The sequence below is a fragment of the Triticum aestivum genome, chromosome 7B, assembly GCF_018294505.1.
Source record: "Triticum aestivum cultivar Chinese Spring chromosome 7B, IWGSC CS RefSeq v2.1, whole genome shotgun sequence".
In the NCBI taxonomy this organism is placed as follows: domain Eukaryota; kingdom Viridiplantae; phylum Streptophyta; class Magnoliopsida; order Poales; family Poaceae; genus Triticum; species Triticum aestivum.
Window position 1 is genome coordinate 389,222,293 of NC_057813.1, and position 20,859 is coordinate 389,243,151.

A 20,859-nucleotide genomic window follows, 5' to 3' on the forward strand; every position below is an offset into this window, starting at 1 on the left:
ATCGGAATGAACAAGGGGGTTTTGCTTGCCTGGCACTTCCGAAGATAACATTGAGTCTTCATCAGTGTCAACGATCACAACGTCGGAACATCGTCTACCGGGAGGGAACAGATACCGGCAACAAAGAAGAAATACAATCAATGCAATGCACAATATGATGCATGCTCATGACATGGCAATATGAATGTGTTTTGAGCTAATGCAACTAGCAACAGATTAAATGAAGTTGGTTTGAATACAAGATTCAAATTCAAACTCCATATGTGATTATTAAAATGCCATTTAATTGATTTGTGCTAAACAGCAGCTATAAGTTGTTCTAACATGCATGAAAATGGTACAGATGGATTCCTTGAATTTTTCTGATAATTTTTCATATATAAATTATTTAATTTGGAGTTACGGTTAATTTTCTATGATTTATTGAAGTTTAGGGCATTTTCTGAAATTTCCTGAATAATAATAAATCCAGAAATGAATTATGGCGTCAGCACCATGTCACGGTGACGTCAGCAGGGTCAATTGGGCTGGCTCGGGTCAAACCTGACGTGTGGGGGCCACACGTCAGTGACACAGGACCTAATCCCGGTCAAACCCAGCGCTGACTGGGGTTTGACCAGGGGTGGGGCCCACAGTCAGTGGCCTAGGGGGTTGGTTAGTGCGTCATTAGTGGCTAATGACAGCGCCACGTGACTGGCCACTGGAGTTCGGCCGGCGGCGACCCGAAACGCGGCGGAAGTTCACCGGGGTTGCGCTACGGGCGGCGGCTGGACGCGCGAAGGCCACCAGAAGGTAGCCCGTACACGGCCAGACCTAGCTGGCTGCACGAGGGGCCGCGGGGTGGCCGGAGACGACGGCAGCGAGCACCTCCGCGGTGGCCGGAGTTCGGGCGCGAACGATGGCGAAGCTACGGCACACTAGAGGAGAAAACAAGGAGGGCTACGTGCTCCTGGGGGTTCACCGAGCACGGTGACGTGCTCAGGCGCGGGCTGCGGTGGCCCTGGCCACGGCGGCGCCATGGCCGGCGGCGATGGGGTTTCGGTCTTGGTGGATAACCTAGCTACGGCGCGCGAACGACGAAACAGAGTGGGGGAAACGGACGGAGAGCTCACGTAGACCCTGTAGAGGTGGACGGCGAGCTTGAGGGAGGCCGGACGGGGGACGGATTTGACGGCGGCGATCCGCGGTGGACGAGGAGGGGAACGGCGAAGCTGGCCCCATCCAGTGCTTCCGGCGCCTTCCGTCTTGGTGAGGAGGAAGAGGGAGGACCGGCGGAGCTTTGGGAGGCGTCGGGGAGGCGACGCGGTGGTTGTGGCCGCGGCGAACGGCGTCGGTGGCGACGGGGCTCCGCTCGGTGGAAGAAAGAGGGAGCCAGAGAAGGGGGGGGAGAAGGCACGGGGAGAGTGCGAGGCCTGGGAGGGTGCGTGGCGTCGCGGACGGGGTCCAGGGCGACGAGAGGAAGCAGGAGGTGGCCAGGGGAAGCAGGAGGTGGCCGAGGCCTCTCGGGCGCGCGCCACACCTCGCCTCTGCCTACTGGCAGAGGAAGACGACAGGGGGGGGGAGTGGAGATGGGCTGGGCCGTGCTGGGCCAGGTAAGTGGGCGCCAGGTAACTTCCTTCTCTCTCTCTCTCTCTTATTTCTGTTCTGTTTTATTTTGTTAAATTTGTTTTGCCACTGTTTGAATTTTAAAATAATTCAAACAGTGCCAGTAACTCCTCTGAATATTTTTATGTTGCTTGATGGACTTTTTCCAAAGCACGTAAAATGTTTCAGGGTATTTGGAAATATATTCTATACAAGTTATGAATATAATTCCAAATGCAAATAAAATAATGATTTAAATTCAGTGCCCAAAATATTCCTCAAAAATGTTCATTATTTTTGGTTTGGTGTAAAACCCTGGCCAAAATATAACCAACATTAGTTAAGGCCATTTTGGAATCATTGAATGCATTTTCCAGGGTTCTTTTGCCCTGCTTTTAATTAAAGTTTTGAGGCTTCAACAATCCTCAATTCATGTTTCAGAAATTTAAATATGATGCCTGGATGAAGATGCAACTATTTACAAACAATATTCTAGGGCTGTGACATTGGGACACCTTGCTGCACCTTATTTACTTTTGTTACTTGTTACCCGTAACAAATTACCTTATCACAAAACTATCTGTTACCGATAATTTCAGTGCTTGCAGAGAATACGTTACTGAAAACCGCTTTTCATTTCCTTCTGCTCCTCATTGGGTTCGACACTCTTACTTATCGAAAGGACTATGATAGATCCCCTATACTTGTGGGTCATCAAGACTCTTTTCTGGCGCTGTTGCCGGGGAGTGAAGCGCCTTTGGTAAGTGGAACTTGGTAAGGAAAAATTTATATAGTGTGCTGAAATTTACTGTCACTTGTTACTATGGAACATAATCCTTTGAGGGGCTTGTTCGGGGTATCTTCGCCCCGACCAGTAGAGCAAAGGGTTGCTCCTCAACCTACTGAACCTACTGAAAATGTTTACTTTAAAATTCCTTTGGGTATGATGGAGAAACTTCTAGCTAATCCCTTTACAGGAGATGGAACATTGCATCCCGATTTGCACTTACTCTATGTGGATGAAGTTTGTGGATTATTTAAGCTTGCAGGTATGCCCGACGATGTTATCAAGAAGAAGGTCTTCACTTTATCTTTGAAGGGAGAGGCATTGACATGGTTTAGGATATGTGATGATATGGGATCATGGAACTACAACCGATTGAAACTGGAATTTCATAAGAAGTTTTATCCTATGCATCTTGTTCATCGTGATCGTAATTATATATATAATTTCTGGCCTCGTGAAGAAGAAAGCATCGCTCAAGCTTGGGGGAGGCTTAAGTCAATGCTATATTCATGCCTCAATCATGAGCTCTCAAGAGAAATGATTATTCAAAAAATTTACACTTGACTTTCTCTCAAAAATCGCTCCATGCTTGATACTTCTTGTCCTGGTTCCTTTATGATGAAGACTATTGAATTCAGATGGGATTTATTGGAAAGAATTAAACACAACTCTGAAGATTGGGATCTCGATGAAGGTAAGGAGTCGGGTAGGACACCTAAGTTTGATTGTGTTAAATCTTTTATGGATACCGATGCTTTTCGTGAATTTAGCACTAAATATGGACTTGACTCTGAGATGGTAGCTTCTTTCTGTGAATCATTTGCTACTCATGTTGACCTCCCTAAGGAGAAGTGGTTTAAATATAATCCTCCCACTGAAGTAAAGGTAGTTGCACCTATTAAATATAATCATGTTGTTCCTACTACTTATATTGAGAAACCACCTTTCCCTGTTAGGATAAAGGATCAAGATAAAGCTTCAACTGTGCTTCGTAAGAGTAATACTAAAACACCTACACCACCTGAGCAAATTAAAGTTGAACCTAGTATTGCTATGGTTAAAGATCTCTTGGCTGGTAATATTGATGGGCATGTTATTTATTTCTGTGATGAAGCTGCCAGAATTGCTAGACCCGATGCTAAGAAATATAGACCTGTTGTAGGCATGCCTGTTATTTCTGTTAAAATAGGAGATCATTGTTATCATAGCTTATGTGATATGGGTGCTAGTGCTAGTGCAATACCTCATTCCTTATACAAAGAAATTATGCATGATATTGCACCTACTGAGATAGAAGAAATTGATGTTACAATTAAGCTTGCCAATAGAGATACTATTTCACCAATTGGGATTGTTAGAGATGTTGAAGTCTTGTGTGGGAAAGTTAAATATCCTGCTGATTTTCTTGTTCTTGGTTCCCCACAAGATGACTTTTGTCCCATTATATTTGGTAGACCCTTCTTGAATACTGTTAATGCTAAGATAGACTGCGAAAAGGATGTTGTTACTATTGGTTTTGGGGGATATGTCTCATGAGTTTAATTTTGCCAAGTTTCGTAGACAACCCCATGATAAAGAATTGCCTAGTAAGGATGAAATTATTGGTCTTGCTTCTATTTCTGTGCCTCCTAATGATCCTTTAGAACAATATTTGCTAGATCATAAAAATGATATGTTTATGAATGAAAGAAGGGAGATAGATGAAGTATTCTTTAAACAGGGACCTATTCTGAAAGACAACTTGCGTGTTGAAATTCTAGGGGATCCTCCACACCCAAGGGTGATCCCGTGTATGAGCTTAAACCATTACCTGATACTCTTAAATATGATTATCTTGATGAAAAAGAAGATATATCCTGTTATTATTAGTGCTAACCTTTCAGAGCAGGAAGAGGAGAGATTATTGAAAACTCTAAAGAAGCACCGTGCTGCTATTGGATATACTCTTGATGATCTTAAGGGCATTAGTCCCACTCTATGCCAACACAAAATAAAATTGGAGAAAGACGCCAAACCAGTTATTGATCACCAACGACGGTTAAATCCTAAGATGAAAGAAGTGGTAAGAAAGGAAATACTAAAGCTCCTAGAGGCGGGTATAATTTACCCCGTTGTTGATAGTCAGTGGGTAAGTCATGTCCATTGTGTCCCTAAGAAGGGAGGTATTACTGTCGTTCCTAATGATAAAGAAGAATTGATTCCGCAAAGAATTATTACATGTTATAGGATGGTAATTAATTTCTGTAAGTTAAATAAAGCTACTAAAAAGGCTCATTACCCTCTACCTTTTATTGATCAAATGCTAGAAAGATTATCTAAACATACACACTTTTGCTTTCTAGATGGTTACTCTAGTTTCTCTCAAATACCTGTGTCAGGAGAGGATCAAGAAAAGACCACTTTTACTTGCCCTTTCGGTACTTTTGCTGATAGACGTATGCCTTTTAGTTTATGTAATGCACCTGCTACCTTTCAAAGATGCATGATGGATATATTTTCTGACTTTTGTGAAAAGATTTGTGAGGTCTTCATGGATGGTTTCTCCGTTTATGGATCTTCTTTTGATGATTGCTTGAGCAACCTTGAACGAGTTTTGCAGAGATACAAAGATACTAGTCTTGTCTTGAATTGGGAAAAGTACCACTTTATGGTTAATGAAGGCATTGTCTTGGGGCATAAAATTTCTGAAAGAGGTATTGAAGTTGATAAAGCTAAAGTTGATGCTATTGAAAAGATGCCATGTCCCAAGGACATTAAAGGTATAAGAAGTTTCCTTCGTCATGCCAATTTTTATAGGAGGTTCATTAAGGATTTTTCTAAAATTTCTAGGCCTCTGACTAATCTCTTACAAAAAGATATTCCTTTTGTATTTGATGATGATTGTGTAGAAGCATTTGAAATACTTAAGAAAGCTTTGATTTCTGCACCTATTGTTCAGCCACCTGATTGGAATTTACCCTTTGAAATTATGTGTGATGCTAGTGATTATGCTGTAGGTGTTGTTCTAGGACAAATAGTTGATAAGAAACTAAATGTTATTCAGTATGCTAGTAAAACTCTAGACAGTGCTCAGAGAAATTATGCTACTACTGAAAAAGAATTTTTAGCAGTTGTATTTGCTTGTGATAAGTTCAGACCTTATATTGTTGATTCTAAAGTAACTGTTCACACTGTTCATGCTGCTATTAAATATCTTATGGAAAAGAAAGATGCTAAGCCTAGACTTATTAGATGGGTTCTCTTGCTACAAGAATTTGATTTGCATATTATTGATAGAAAGGGAGCTGAGAACCCCGTTGTAGACAACTTATCTAGGTTAGAGAATGTTCTTGATGACCCACTACCTATTGATGATAACTTTCCTGATGAACAATTAGCTATCATAAATGCTTCTCGTACTGCTCTGTGGTATGCTGATTATGCTAATTACATTATTGTTAAATTTATACCACCTAGTTTCACATACCAGCAAAAGAAAAAAAATTCTATGGTTTAAGACATTACTTCTGAGATGACCCACACCTTTATAAAGAAGGAGTAGAAGGTGTTATTAGACGTTGTGTACCTGAGTATGAACAGGAACAGATCCTACGCAAGTGTCACTCCGAGGCATATGGAGGACACCACGCTAGAGACAGAACTGCGCATAAGGTATTGCAATCTGGTTTTTATTGGCCTACTCTCTTCAAAGATGCCTGTAAGTTTGTCTTGTCTTGTGATGAATGTCAAAGAATTGGTAATATTAGTAAACGTCAAGAAATGCCTATGAATTATTCTCTTGTTATTGAACCATTTGATGTTTGGGGCTTTGATTATATGGGACCATTTCCTTCCTCTAATGGGTATACACATATTTTAGTTGTCGTTGATTATGTTACTAAGTGGGTGGAAGCTATTCCAACTAGTAGTGCTGATCATAACACCCCTATTAAGATGCTTAAAGAAGTTATTTTTCCGAGGTTTGGTGTCCCTAGATACTTAATGACTGATGGTGGTTCACATTTTATTCATGGTGCTTTTCGTAAAATGCTTGCTAAGTATGATGTAAAGTAGTCCGGGAAGGACACGAGGCGTCCACGAGGGTGGAGGGCGCCCCCCTACCTCGTGGGCACCTCGTGTGCTCTCCAGACTCCGTTTTCTTGCACGTTACTTCTTTTGGTCAGTAAAAATTCATTATATAATCTCCCGAAAGTTTTGACCACCGTATCACGCAAATATCCTTTGTCTTTGTTTCGAGCTGTTTTTCTGGCAAATCTAGAGCACCATGACATCTTCAAGCGCCCCCAAGGACAAGTTTTTCGAGAAGGTCATCAATCCCTACCTCGCGGAGGTGCTGCATCACCCTCAAACCATTGATATGCGTGAGGGGGTGCGGCACATCCGTGATGTTGAGGGACCAAGGAGGACCGGAAGCGTGGAGACAAGACTTGAGGCAATAGAGCAACAAGTTTTTAAGTGCCAAGGGATGGTGGAACGAACGCGGACTCAACGCCAACCAGATGATGATCGCGGAATTCACCAACAACCACAAGCTGGATGCCAAGAACATCGGGGAGACCATCTTCAAGCTTCATGATAAAATCAAGCACCTCCAAGCCCAGATCTATGACCTGCAAAACCAAAACAGTGAGTATGAATATAGATTCAAGAGGATGAGTTTGGCTGCAGATTTGAGGATCCCGGAGACTCGATCATCCTTCTATGATGGTGAGCCTATGCCTTGGAAGACGGACGACAAGCCTACATCATCAACAACTCCATCGTCACCACCTCCGAAGAGGGAGACATAAACACATGGGTATGGGTACTCCCCTTGGCAACTGCCAAGCTTGGGGGAGTTGCCCCGGTATCGTATCACCTTCACACTCCTATCTTTACATTTTACTTAGTTCGATCCTTTTAGTAATATCTTGATCTAGTAGAATAAAGTTTTGGTATGATCTAGTTTTGAGTTTTGCCTTTTGATCCCTCTATGTAATCGAGTCCGTGAGCTATACATAATAAAGATTAGTGTTGAGTCAAGGGCTTTGCTTTCTCATTATGATCTTGAGGGAATAAAAAGAATAAAAAAATAAAACAGATCATATTGACCTTATGAAGAGTAATGACTTCACATATAAAGAGTATGATGATTAAAAGTTGTTGAGAGTTGGCAAACATAGTTTTGGTCATCGTTGCAATTAATAGGAAGTAATAAAGAAAGAGAGGTTCTCACATATAAATATACTATCTTGGACATCTTTTATGATTGTGAACACTCATTAAAATATGACATGCTAAAGAGTTGATGTTGGACAAGGAAGACAACGTAATGGGTTATGTTTTTTTATATCCAAAATAAAGTATATTGTCATGGATCATCCAACATGTTGAGCTTGCCTTTTCCTCTCATGCTAGCCAAATTCCTTGCACCAAGTAGAGATACTACTTGTGCTTCCCAATATCCTTAAACCCAGTTTTGCCATGAGAGTCCATCATATCTATCTATGGATTGAGTAAGATTCTTCAAGTAAGTTGTCATGTTGCATGCAATAAAAATTGCTCTCTAAATATGTATGACTTATTAGTGTCGAGAAAATAAGCTTTATACGATCTTGTGATATGGAAGTAATAAAAGCGACGGACAGCATAATAAAGGTCCGTATCACAAGTGGCAATATAAAGTAACATTCTTTTGTATTAGGATTTCGTGCATGCAACCATAAAAGCACATGACAACCTCTGCTTCCCTCTGTGAAGGGCCTGTATTTTACTTTTATCTTACCTTATGCAAGAGTCATGGTGATCTTCACCTTTCCTTTTTACATTTTATCCTTTGGCAAGCACCTCGTGTTGGAAAGATCCTGATATATATATATATATATATATACTATTATTGTTGACATTATCCTTGAGGTAAAATGTTGGGAGGCAACACTATAAGCCCCTATCTTTCTCCGTGTCCGATTAAAACTTCATAACCATAAGTATTGCGTGAGTGTTAGCAATTGTGAAAGACTAAATGATAGTTGAGTATGTGGACTTGCTAAAAAGCTCTTATATTGACTCTTTCCTATGTTATGAATAATTGCAATTGCTTTAGTGACCGAGATCATAATTTGTTGGTTCTCAATGAAGTTTCTGATTCATACTTGACATTGTGGATAGACTGTTATTTGAGCATAAGAAATCATATGACAATATATATATATATATATATATGTATGTTGCTGATATAAGAATGATCATGATGCCCTCATGTCCGTATTTTATTTTATCGACACCTCTATCTCTAAACATGTGGACATTTTTTTCGATATCGGCTTTCGCTTGAGGACAAGCGAGGTCTAAGCTTGGGGAGTTGATACGTCCATTTTGCATCATGCTTTTATGTCAATATTTATTGCATTATGGACTATTATCACACGTTATGTCACAATACTTATGCCTATTCTCTCTTATTTTATAAGGTTTACATGAAGAGGGAGAATGCCGGCAGCTGGAATTCTGGGCTGGAAAAGGAGCAAATATTAGAGACCTATTCAACGCAACTCCAAAAGTCCTAAAACTCCACGAAAGTCATTTTTGGAATTAATAAAAAATACTGAGCATAAGAAATATCAGAGGGGCCCACACCCTAACCACGAGGGTGGGGGCGTGCCCTACCCCCCTGGGCGCGCCCCCCTGCCTCGTGGGCCACCTAGCAGCCCTCCGGCGCCCATCTTCTGCTATATAAAGTCTTTTACCCTGAAAAATTTTGCAAGCAAGCTTTCGGGATGAAACTCCACCGCCACGAGGCGGAACCTTGTCGGAACCAATCTAGGGCTCCGGCGGAGCTGTTCTGCCGGGGAAACATCCCTCCGGAAGGGGGAAATCATCACCATCGTCATCACCATCGATCCTCTCATTGGGAGGGGGTCAATCTCCATCAACATCTTCACTACTATCATCTCCTCTCAAACCCTAATTCATCTCTTGTATCCAATTTTTGTCCTAAAACCTCAGATTGGTACCTGTGAGTCACTAGTAGTGTTGATTACTCCTTGTAGTTGATGCTAGTTGGTTTATTCGGTGGAAGATCATATGTTCAGATCCTATATGCATATTAATACCACTCTGATTATGAACATGAATATGATTTGTGAGTAGTTACATTTGTTCCTGAAGACATGGAAGATGTCTTGCTATAAATAGTCATGTGAATTTGGTATTCGTTCGATATTTTGATGAGATGTATATTGTCTCTCCTCTAGTGGTGTTATGTGAATGTCGAATACAAGACACTTCACCATTGTTTGGGCCTAGAGAAAGGCATTGGGAAGTATCTCTATTCCTAATGGACGACTTGGTGAATAGTCGTCCGGTCAATTTTCGCTGGTTTTTTTCGTCATATTCCCACCGTCGGGTTTTTTTCGTCATCGTACACCGGTTTATTTTCGTCGTCGTATCGAAAACACCTGGGATCGATCCCTCGTTACTCATACGAGCGATTCCTCCTGCCCCCGCCGCTCGCACGAACCATTTGCGAGGCCCCCTCGCACAAAAAAGCCCGTTTAGGGTTCCACCCACCGCCGCCTCCCTGCTCCACCGCCGCCGCCCCATCTCCCGCTACACCGCCGCCGCCCCATCTCCCGCTCCGCCGCCGCCCCTACTGCTCCACCCTATCTCCTCTCTCTCTCTCTCACTCCTAACGTCCTGGTTTCCTGAGTTCCGGCCGCCGTCGATCCCCAGGGACGTCGCGGATCACCAGGACGCCACCATCGCATATCACCACCGCCGCCGCCGTCGATCCCAGGGACGCTGCAGATCCCCAGTACACTGCCAATACCCAGGACGCCGCGGATCTCCAGATGTCGCCGCCGCCGTCGGCGCGGATCCGCACACGCCGCCGGCGCCACGGATCCCCACGGACCATGCATACGGCGGCGAACAACCAGAACTTCTCCTCCGTAGAGGACACCGCCATAGGTGCGTCGATATTGATCTTCTCCTGCAATGTGGGAGTCTGCCTTGCCAGTACACAATGGGTTCTTTCTAATTCAGACCTTGCTTGCTTATTATGACATGTTCTTTGCCATGGTGAGCACATCACGATACTTTCGCTGTCATGACTTTTGTATGCCATTAATTTTGTTTAGGAGTCAGTTTAAGTGGAGATCGAATGGTTTTTAGATTAAGTGGAGAATCTTCTGTAGTGTATTGTTGTTCAACTGAGACATATGCAGCGGGCATGAAGGCAGCAAGTTACTATACATTCAGAATTCATGTAGTTATAAACAGGAAAAAAGAGACAATGCTACCGCCGTTGGCTTGGCTGCGGCCACCGCTCCTGCTACTAGCCGCTAGCGCCAGGGCGTCCGTCGCCGCCGCCACTTTGGCCGCCGGCTCCGCTGTGGTTCGCACGTTGCATGCGCCTTGGCTCGTGGTGTGTGCTATGTTCATCTGTTCCTGTTCGTACCTTTGATGACTGGTTCGGTGTGTCGTGTGTGTAGGTCGTATGTGCAGCCATCGCGAGAGCACAACCCAAATAATGAGCCTTCTCACAATTCATGGCCCAACTCTTTCTGTGATTTATTGCGCTTGTCATCCATTGATTGAGCGTATACGGGTATGTATATTATAGTATATTTTGCCGGAAATAAAGGACGGGCTGGTGCTCTGCCTCGCCCTACTGAGAGCTCCACCGGTGCTATCGCTAATATCCTTGTCCTGTAGTAGCTTTATTATTTCTCCCACCTTTTCTGCTACATGTGTAAATGTAGTTACATTTGAGAAAACAAGAGATATTTGGTTGGGATTTTTTTTGACATATCTTTGTTATCTGGGTATCTAAATTATTGTTGAATGCATCTTCATGTGAGAAAATGTGGACAGCTACAGGAGAAACATAAATTTTGTCATATAAAGTTGGAAGTGTTGAACTGCTCAAACTTTCTACTTTGCAAACAAATATAGTGATGCAAGGTATTCAGATGTCTGTTGTTGATGAGAATTTACATTGGGTTCAACATTAAATTAGTGCTTAATTGTTGCCTTGGTGATTGCTACTATTTCATTCTTTCAGAAAGATGTCTACTGTTGGAATGTTTCATAGTTTATGTTTTTCAAAAAAATCCGTTATATACATATATCTACCTCATGTAGATGCACTATCAAATTGTCTCATTAATTCCTTGCCACATTATTTTGCGCAGGCTGGCTTGCCCCTAATTTTATAAATCCTGCCAAATTTCTAAATCTTAGTTCATATGCAGCTGGAAGAATTCCAAGATAGACCATTGCTTCAAGGTTGGGAGCAGCCACGACATAATTGACATCAAAACAAGATCAGGGTCCTACATATCCGGTATTGCTCGGTGAGATTTCTATTTTCCAATCCGTTATATACCTATGATTTATTTGCTACATGAGGTAGTGACGGAATCACCTTTACAATGCCAACTAAATTTCTATTTCTACAGTACTAGCTACTAGCCAATAACATTTGTTTACAGTCTCATCAGTTGATAGAGTGATTAGTCATAGTAAACTATGTGCCAGCTTATGTTATCCAATCAATCTATCTTTTACTAGCATTCCCCATTGTGTAAATTGGTATTATTTGCACCAGCCTGCATACACTCGTAAAACATGGTGGGGAAGACAAGCAAATAGGCACCGGCGGAGCTATGGCAAGGCTCAAAGGGCCATGGCCCGCCCTGGGCTGGAACGAAGACGAGTTTTACATGAATTTATCCCACAATAATGCATTGATTTTTAATTTGGTGGCGCTATTTGCACTATCCAGCCCGTCAACATTTTTTAGGTAACTCCACCATTGCAAATAGGTATCACGATGGTTGCTGCCTAGAGGGAAGTGAAAAGAGAAGACACAACATGGAGAGGAAGACAACCAGATATATCGCTTGTTGCTTTACATCTTTTGTTTGAGCCTTGCTACCGGATTGCTCTTGCAATTGAGGTTTTCCAGTGAGTGTTTGATTACATAGATAGGCTCTTTCCGATGACACCAAGGCTACGACAATGAATAGGCATACTCTTTTCAAAATGGGTAGGTATAATCTTTTCAAAATGAGCATGCATCTTCCCTTTCTGAATAATGGCTACATTAATTTGTTTACTTGTTAAGCTTTCCCTTGAATGACTTACTATTGTTATGCACTTATGTTAAATGAATTTTTTATCGATTTTATGGTATCCTACAATGGTTTACAGATGGTGTGGCTCCTTACACTAAGATGATCGAGCAGAGATCTAGAGTTCTCAACACAGATCGATGACGCCTCCTCGAGATCCACTTCTTTGCAACCCCCAACCCTGGTATAGTATGAAAAATCTACAAATAAATTAGAAGAATAAGTAATTATTGAATGCTTATGTTTGTTGGTGTAGTAGTCCTTTTAGGTCCAGTCCTAGAGGATGTTGCTTTACGCTTCCCTTTATTTGAGTGACTTTCATGCTAAATAATATAGTAGATAGATCTAATTAATACTTCTAAGTGCATAATATTTTGTGAAAACCTTACATTTTATAGTGTAGTTGCGTCTTACCTTATGTGTGGGCCTGTAGGTGTGTGCCTCATAACTTTTCTGTTTCCTATAAATTGTCCTTGTTTTGTTTCTTGTGTTTAGGTTTAGATTTTTTTTCTTCAACCTACAGGCTCACTCAGGTTTTCCTTCAATCTTCTACTTCGACCTCTATATTTTCATGTGGAATGTTCAAGAAATATCCAAGAGAAATACAACTGCACTCAGCTTCAGAACATGCACTGGAAAAAATGTGTTGTTTTGGTTTGAATGATGACTCTACCTGTCGTAGAAGTGTGTTGTAGACGCGTATCAGGAATACATGGACGTGGATATGCATTATGGTTGTATTATGGACGTGGATATGCTCGCCATATTAGCTATATCTTTTTCATATTTTTTTGAGTTTGTTCTCGGGGGTGGGTTGTGGCTGTTTGATAACGGTCCAATTTGGTTGTTTTATGATCTTGTCAAGATATTTCACACCATACAGATTAACTATCACCAGTTTTAGTTAATGACTCCTGATATTTATCTCCCAATGGTTATCCGTCCACATAGTTGCATGCAACTACAAGTATAAACTAATTTTTTAACTTCCATTTCTTGATCAATTGACATCGGAAAGTTAGCACTATTAACGCACTCTTTGTAGAGCACTGCTAATACACTAAAATCTATTTGAAACATATTTTATGGAACACAAAGATTACTTTTTGATATATGTGAAATCTAAACTGCTCTACACTAGAAGCACAAAGAAACATGAAATGAAATCCCCACCTTGGAACACGTAAAAACAGATTTGATGTTGATCTATGATATACCCCATAAACTGCAAAATTTAGCATGCTGATGATGGAATAAAGTTTTAATCAAGGTGTTCTTTTCGAGCAAAAAAACAACATTTTATTCTTTTCCCTTGATTGCATGCCTCATTATTTAATCACCGATGAACATATGCTGCCTCATGTTTCAATCATATTTACTTCCTCTTCCAAGGAATTTATGGGCAGATGTGTTCAAATGCTTTTATCTTTTGAACATGTTTTCATATGAATGAGCTGAAGTCATTTCCCATAAACTGTGGTGCTTTTACTTTTCATTAAGGTTGCTCGACCAATGATGTTCAGTGATTGTGTGCACTCCACATGCATCGCCTTTGTCGAGTAAGAAAAACATGTTTTATTTCTGATTATTTTCACATAATCTTCTTTCGGTTATTTGATTTTCTTTAGGTTTGTCCCCTTACGCTCCTCTTATTCCCTCAATAAAGTTTGGCCTTGTGGCAACTCACGGGGACATACCTCGACAATAGCTATTTCAAAAAAGAGGCAAAAGGAGCGCATGATATATATCATTTCATATATCATGGCAGCAAAAACACATTGTGGTGGTCGCCCTTAGCTATGACGATGTGCATTCCTTAGCACCGGGCATTGGCCTGGGATGTCGTGGAGAGGAGAGGAGGGGGCGGGTGACACCGTGGAGGGAAGGAGAGATGGCGGTGAGAGGAAGGTACGGGTTGAATGACGTGGCATCGAGGGGAGGCAGCAGCAAGAAGCCATGGCGAGGAGAGATTGTGGGGATGAAGCCATGACGAGGAGAGCAGGCCGGGAAAATGAGATGTGAGTGTGAATGTTTTGCCGTGCAATAGGAGTCAGAGATTGAACTGTTTTGTTTATTTTAAGATGAGAAGAAAAAGAGCTGTTGTTTGCCTTTTTAGGGAAAAGCGATTGTTTGTTGTGAGAAAAAGATCACATACTTTTTTATACAGTGAAAATAACACATACCCTAGCAAGTTATTTCCGGAGAATAATTACCAAAAACTAATTACCAAGTGAGCTGCTTACTAAAATTCAGATGCGACTTACTCTACTAAAAAGCAGATGCCACTCCCTCGGACTAAATATGTTGTATATGGGCTTATTTTTTTTTAATTTTAATATGTGTTTATATATTCACTTTTGTAGATTAGAGATAAGAACTTTGGCTTCAGATGATGCTTTGAAACTGCAGTTGACAAATCTTTATGATGGGCGGACTGAAAATTCATCGAGTTTTACACAATTAGAAGAGATATATACAAATAGTGGTTCTTCTTTATATATTTGTTGCACATGACAATATAGAAGACATATTTTCATATATGCTTATTTTTGCAGAGTATGAGAGAGATGAAAATGTATGATGTCGACATTCAAAAGGAATACTTAGACAAGGTTTCCAGCATGGTGTTGTTGGAAGTGGCCTAAAATTCACCGAGTTATATACGTGCAATCAGAATAAAAAGTAAAAGGCCCATTGCAACACACGTGCAATCAGAAAGAAACAAGAAACCACATTCACTAAGTTTCTTTCTTCTTTGTGCCTATTGTGCTAAAACAACATTAATGTCAACAAGAGAGTTGCAAAGGAAAATGGAGCTTTAGAAGATGTGCATTATGCAAGGCAAAATCTTTGTTTCTGAAACTGTTATCTCCTCGAGCCTCTTTGACTCAAAGGAGTTTCAAATGAATTTCAGAGGATTGCAGTCCTTACAGTAAATTTCCTATATTGCTTATTTGATTTGTGGGAATCGTTTCATTGTAACGATGTAGCAGGAAAGTTTTGTAAGAATCCAAACATCCACCAAAAACTTTCTTTTACAATCCGTTGAAACAAATAAGTTCATTTCTTTCTCAGTTCTTTGTTTTGCACATGCACTTCTCTCTTTTCCCCATGTTCTTATTTATGTGCACTACTCGCAAAAAGCTTGTTTGGCCACATATGCAATCCTAATACCCTGATCTTTGTGCTCAACGGACTCTATTTTCTCAAGAAAATTCCACTTGACAAATCACACCAAAACTGTGCTACTCTAGGTAAAGAATTACTCAATTGGTGCTCAATACTTTATGAGTTCAGTGAACTGTAAGATAGAGTGACCGTCATCATCCGTGAGGCTACAGAGTGGACGGATTGCACTCCTGCCCTCACTATTGACTGGATTATGAGCCAAAGGAAGGCAATGAGATATGGCCGGCTTCTCCTCAAGCGACACCACAAAATCGTTACACTAGGGCTATGTTCGTTGTGTCACAAAGTTAAAATACCAGAGAAGTTCACTCTGATATTAAATGACTCTTTGTAGAGATGTTGCGACCACCTGCACGTTGATGTTGATGTTTACATGCGGCTTTTGAGATTATTTTCATTTTTTGCTAGCGTAATATTTCCTAACTGGAGTGTTACACAATGAAATTCGTTGATGTTTCTGATGGAGAGGATTTGAAGATGTTGGTTGTTGTTTCTTCATGATACACATTAAATTTTAGAAAGCATTAAGCGAAGGCATGAACCCTAGGTTCTTAATATTTTTCACGTTTGACATTTTATTGGATACCATGTTCCTAGATTTCTTTGATCAATGCCAATCATAGTTCAAAAAAGCGCTAGGCGTTAATTGTGCGTTTTGCCACCGCCTTGCACTTTACTGACCAAAGCGCATGCTTATGCGCAGTTATGCACAGATTAAGCGTAGTTATGCGCAATGCATTTTGCCAACGCCTAGAGCCTAGGCGCGCTTAAGCGCTCGCTTAGGCGCGCCTTTTTTAACTATGATGCCAATAGAATGTTTAATCACTTCTCGTAATCAGAATGTATAGGCTACCTAGATTCAAATAGTCTATTTTGTATGTTTGTTCAGGGAAGTTGTTCAAGGTGCCCTATTATAGCCTTACAGGGCATCTTTTTAAGACCACGCCTGCTCATGCTCAAATAAAGTTGTTTTCATCCCTAATTTTTTTACAACGCCTGATTTTTGTGCCAAAAATTTGGCAGCTATTGTTGATGCTCTAGGAGGGCAGACAGCCCCCTACTGTTGCTCTTGGCTCAGCCGCAAGGATTCAAGTGAATGAGGGACCTAATCGATGATGGTGCTTTTCTGAATCTTGTTTGTTGCATATGGGTGGAGAGATAATGTTCATATATCTTGCTTCAGTTGATGCACTGATTCATGTACAGTATGGAGCACCCTGACATCATAGGTACCTACTTATCTCCCACCTCTCTGTTTTTCTTCAGTTGTGAAGGTGTGCCAGTCTACAGTTTCGAGTTCTTCTCTTATGTTTTGTGGATCTTCCTATTTTGAACCTTAACACGTCGTATGCATGTGTGCCAATCTGAAAATGCTACATATTGCATGCTGCTAAAATTACCAAATACTAGGATGTGTTGAGTACAGTGAATGGAAGTTAGCAAAATTAATTAGTACTATAAAGTGCAAGTTATATATGTTATTACAGTTATATCTAGCTACTCAACAAACAATTTCCAAGACTGATCTGTTCATGCATGTGCAGGTGTGCGCTTCACTGAATGAATCATCATGCAATATTCCTACTTCAATATATACTCAAGGCAGCTACTCATTTATATATAAAAATTCCCGCGTTGCTTATTCTCCATGGTGATAGCCCAACCTCATTTATGAAATATTAGGGCCAACAGAGGGCTCTGACAAACTTATGGAGATGGTGGTGATGTCCTCCTCTGGGGATGGAGGGACGGATCTATGGGCATCATGAAGAAGCGCTTGGTTCCACAAGAGAACTGAGGTGCTTGTGGCGGGGTGCTCGAGGTGAGGTGATGGCAGGGCTGGCCGAGCAGAACAAGCTCATTGGCACCAACTCCTCGCCTTCGTCATCACCAATTGAGATAAGGTGCAAAAGGATATCTCACTTATCTCTTATTCAGTCTGTTGGCTGCAGATTTAGCAATGTTTTGTTTGGCAGATTTAACAATTGTTGGATTGTACTCCCTCCGTAAACAAATATAATAACGTAGGGAGCAAATCTGTCACATATAGCAGAATTGGAATAACATGGATTGAAATTTCTTGAATTTATAGGATTATTATTTTTCAACAAAGTCAGACGTTACCTTAGGAAGAAGGCTGTCCAAAATCTTGGCCACATAAAGGAGTACGTAGTTATTGATTTTGAAATAATGTAGTGCATTAGCTAAATTTTTTCATTAATTTCTGAACGCATTTATGTGTAAGCCCCGTCGCGATATTTGTTCCTCCTTTTGGTGATATAGGGCGGTGAGCTTTCTCCATCTCCACTCTTTAACACGGATTGGTTCTGCATTTTGCATCAATGGCTTTGGATAAGAAGTGAATGTTTCTATCTGAATATTATTGAGTTATTGTTGCTTTGTCTAGATCGATTTATTCATTTGGAAAATTCAGTACTTTCTTAACAAAAGTAATAAAAGGACTTGGTCTGGGAGGGAGTAGAGCCGCTTAATTCAATATTTTCTGAACAACAACAATAAAAGGACTTATCCAGTTATAATTTTTCCCAGTAAATGATGGAAATATATATGTATTTTTTCTCCCAATATGCTATGGTCATCTTGTTGCTATGCATATAAAATTTCATGGCCAGATGAGAAGCTGAGAGTTGGCTCTCCTATCTACATGTCTATCTTGCTTTGACAAGGTGATGTAAATATCCAAGAAATCATGTGAGCAGCTCCTGTAGTTCAATATTATCTTTGGCCATTCTGCTATTTGTGTGTGATTTTTTCCCCTATTCATTATGACAATGAAATTCTAGAGACGACCAGGTACTGTTCTGAAGCCAGGTTATTTCCTATTATCTATGGATTTGATGTCTGGTGAACGGTTGTCATACATGCTTTCAACAAAATTTAGAAATGCCAATGTTGCTGGCCTGCATGTTGCCGGACCTGGTGCACACACAATCACCAGAACAAGTCGTTCCAGACTTGAGGTTCATCTTTATGATTTTATTTTTGCAATGCAAACTTGGAGCCTACTGTACAAACTAAAAGCATGCTTATGTCCACATGTAGTGCATACCCAGCCTAAAGTGATTTTTTCCAGTTTGATTGATTTTATTACTAGGGAAAATACCAATGGATGAGTGCTCTCTCAGAGCTGCAATCAAAAGTTATTGCAAATGGTTTGTTTGCTTTTTATTTATCTTTATAGGTTATGAGGTCTGATTGTGCTTCCATTTTGGAATTGTTGGAAAGCTTAGGTTTCCTGATCTAGCTAACAAACCAAACAGTCTATTTAACAACAAGACAATAGCATATCTGTATGTACCTTGGGTGCTAGATTTTCTAGCAGCAAGATAGTAGCATATCTATATGCACCTTGAGAGTTACATTTTCTACCGGTGCTTGTACTATTACTATGGGGCTTGTGTGGATAAGGTAATTTCTTTTATAGTTATTTTTTAGTGGGCTAAGTTTGGGTGTTGGTTGGGCCGTGGTGGATAGCTAATTTGGGCCTTGTGCAAATTTTGCTCAACGATAGAAATGCTAGACTCGCATGTGTAGGAATTTATGATAAAAACATAGATATTAAAAGTATACATACCTCACAGAAACAATAAAAGTGTATATATATACTAAGGGTATCACAATAAAATTGAGAGAAAAAACAAATATACTTGGTTGAAGAAGGTTTGTTTGCATGTCTTACCACGAGGTCAGAAGTTTTGCGAGAAGGAAACTATCCAGACGTTGGCACTCTGGTGGAACGGTGCAGAATTGATTAAGCTGGTTTGCGCGGTGAGTATTGTCTGTTACATGTTTTAAGACCTTCGGCGTGAAATTTGCATACTAACTACATATATTGTTTGTGCAGGATGAGTATGAGTTGAGGAAGCAGTTTTTATTATACCTGCTAAAACAACAACTTTCCTGATATTGCTAAAGAATTTCTTAAGCGCATCATCTAGATATTGATAATTTTGTAATAGATGTTCAGCTGGAACATGGACATGTCATTAATCTTTTCTTTTTCTTATCAATTTTCATTGCAAAATGGACTTCAATTATTTAGTAATTGTGTTTGTGTTATATTGTTTGTGCATGTGAAATTTAACATGTAACTCTTGTAAACTTTTTTAAGAGCCCATGGCAACGCACGGGCACTCTACTAGTAATAAGTAGATGATGGGTTGTTAGAGTGATAGAATCTAAACCCTAGTTTATGCGTTGCTTCGTAAGGGGCTGATTTGGATTCATATGTTTCATGCTATGGTTAGATTTACCTTAATACTTTTTTTTAGTTGCGGATGCTTACAATAGGGGTTAATCATAAGTGGGATGCTTGTCCAAGAAAGGGCAGTATCCAAGCACCGGTCCATCCACATATCAAATTATCAAAGTAATGAACGTGAATCATATGAGCGTGATGAAAACTAGTTTGACGATAATTCCCATGTGTCCTCGGGAGCGCCTTTTCTCTATATAAGAACTTGTCTAGGCTTTTCCTTTGCTACAAAAAGGATTGGGCCACCTTGCTGCACCTTATTTACTTTTGTTACTTGTTACCCGTTACAAATTACCTTATCATAAAACTATTTGTTACCGATAATTTCAGTGCTTGCAGAGAATACCTTACTGAAAAACCTCTTGTCATTTTCTTCTGCTCCTCGTTGGGTTTGACACTCTTACTTATCGAAAGGACTATGATAGATCCCCTATACTTGTGGGTCATCAGTTGGTGTTCGAGAACCCAGGCGGGCTCCTTGTCTTTGTGCTGGTTACCATGACTCATATGCTTGGGAGCTCGATCTTGACGATTCATGCAAGCCTGCTTACCATGGGGGCTCTGGAACACCATCTTGGCAGATGTAGAACAAATGGCAAGGGCTCCAGGAGTCCGCAACACTTTGTCAGGTCTTGTTCGTGGCCATGAGCCTAATCTCATTTTGCGGGCCTCGTCTGCCCTCTTCAGAGGATGCGCCTCATGGACTAGGTTTCGATGCTAAGCCTCCCTTGGACGGAAACGTCACAAATCAGTCCCATATTGTCTTATCAGATCGGGTTAGTGGGTCGTTGAGGTGCCCATTGGTTTCACATTGACATGATGATGATGCTTCTATTCTTGCTCCCACACCTCATCAAAAGGGAAACCACAAAGAACATGGGGCACGCGTCATGCTGTGAGACCCACTA

At 40.8% G+C, this 20,859-nt stretch overlaps 1 long non-coding RNA gene across 6 annotated transcripts; it reads left to right on the forward strand.

Moving 5' to 3' along the window:
* The first annotated feature begins 9,830 nt into the window (after positions 1-9,830).
* LOC123156045 (uncharacterized) lies at positions 9,831-19,755 on the forward strand. 6 transcript variants are annotated; one of them, XR_006477815.1, is made up of 7 exons: positions 9,831-10,318; positions 11,605-11,706; positions 11,961-12,401; positions 12,566-12,670; positions 16,699-16,904; positions 17,220-19,464; positions 19,541-19,755. It is a non-coding gene; the product is annotated as an uncharacterized lncRNA (long non-coding RNA). The 6 variants fall into 6 exon arrangements; XR_006477817.1 differs by having other exon boundaries at positions 12,178-12,401; XR_006477816.1 differs by lacking the exon at positions 11,961-12,401 and having other exon boundaries at positions 9,832-10,318; positions 17,220-17,579; positions 17,768-19,464.
* The last annotated feature ends 1,104 nt before the right edge of the window (positions 19,756-20,859 follow it).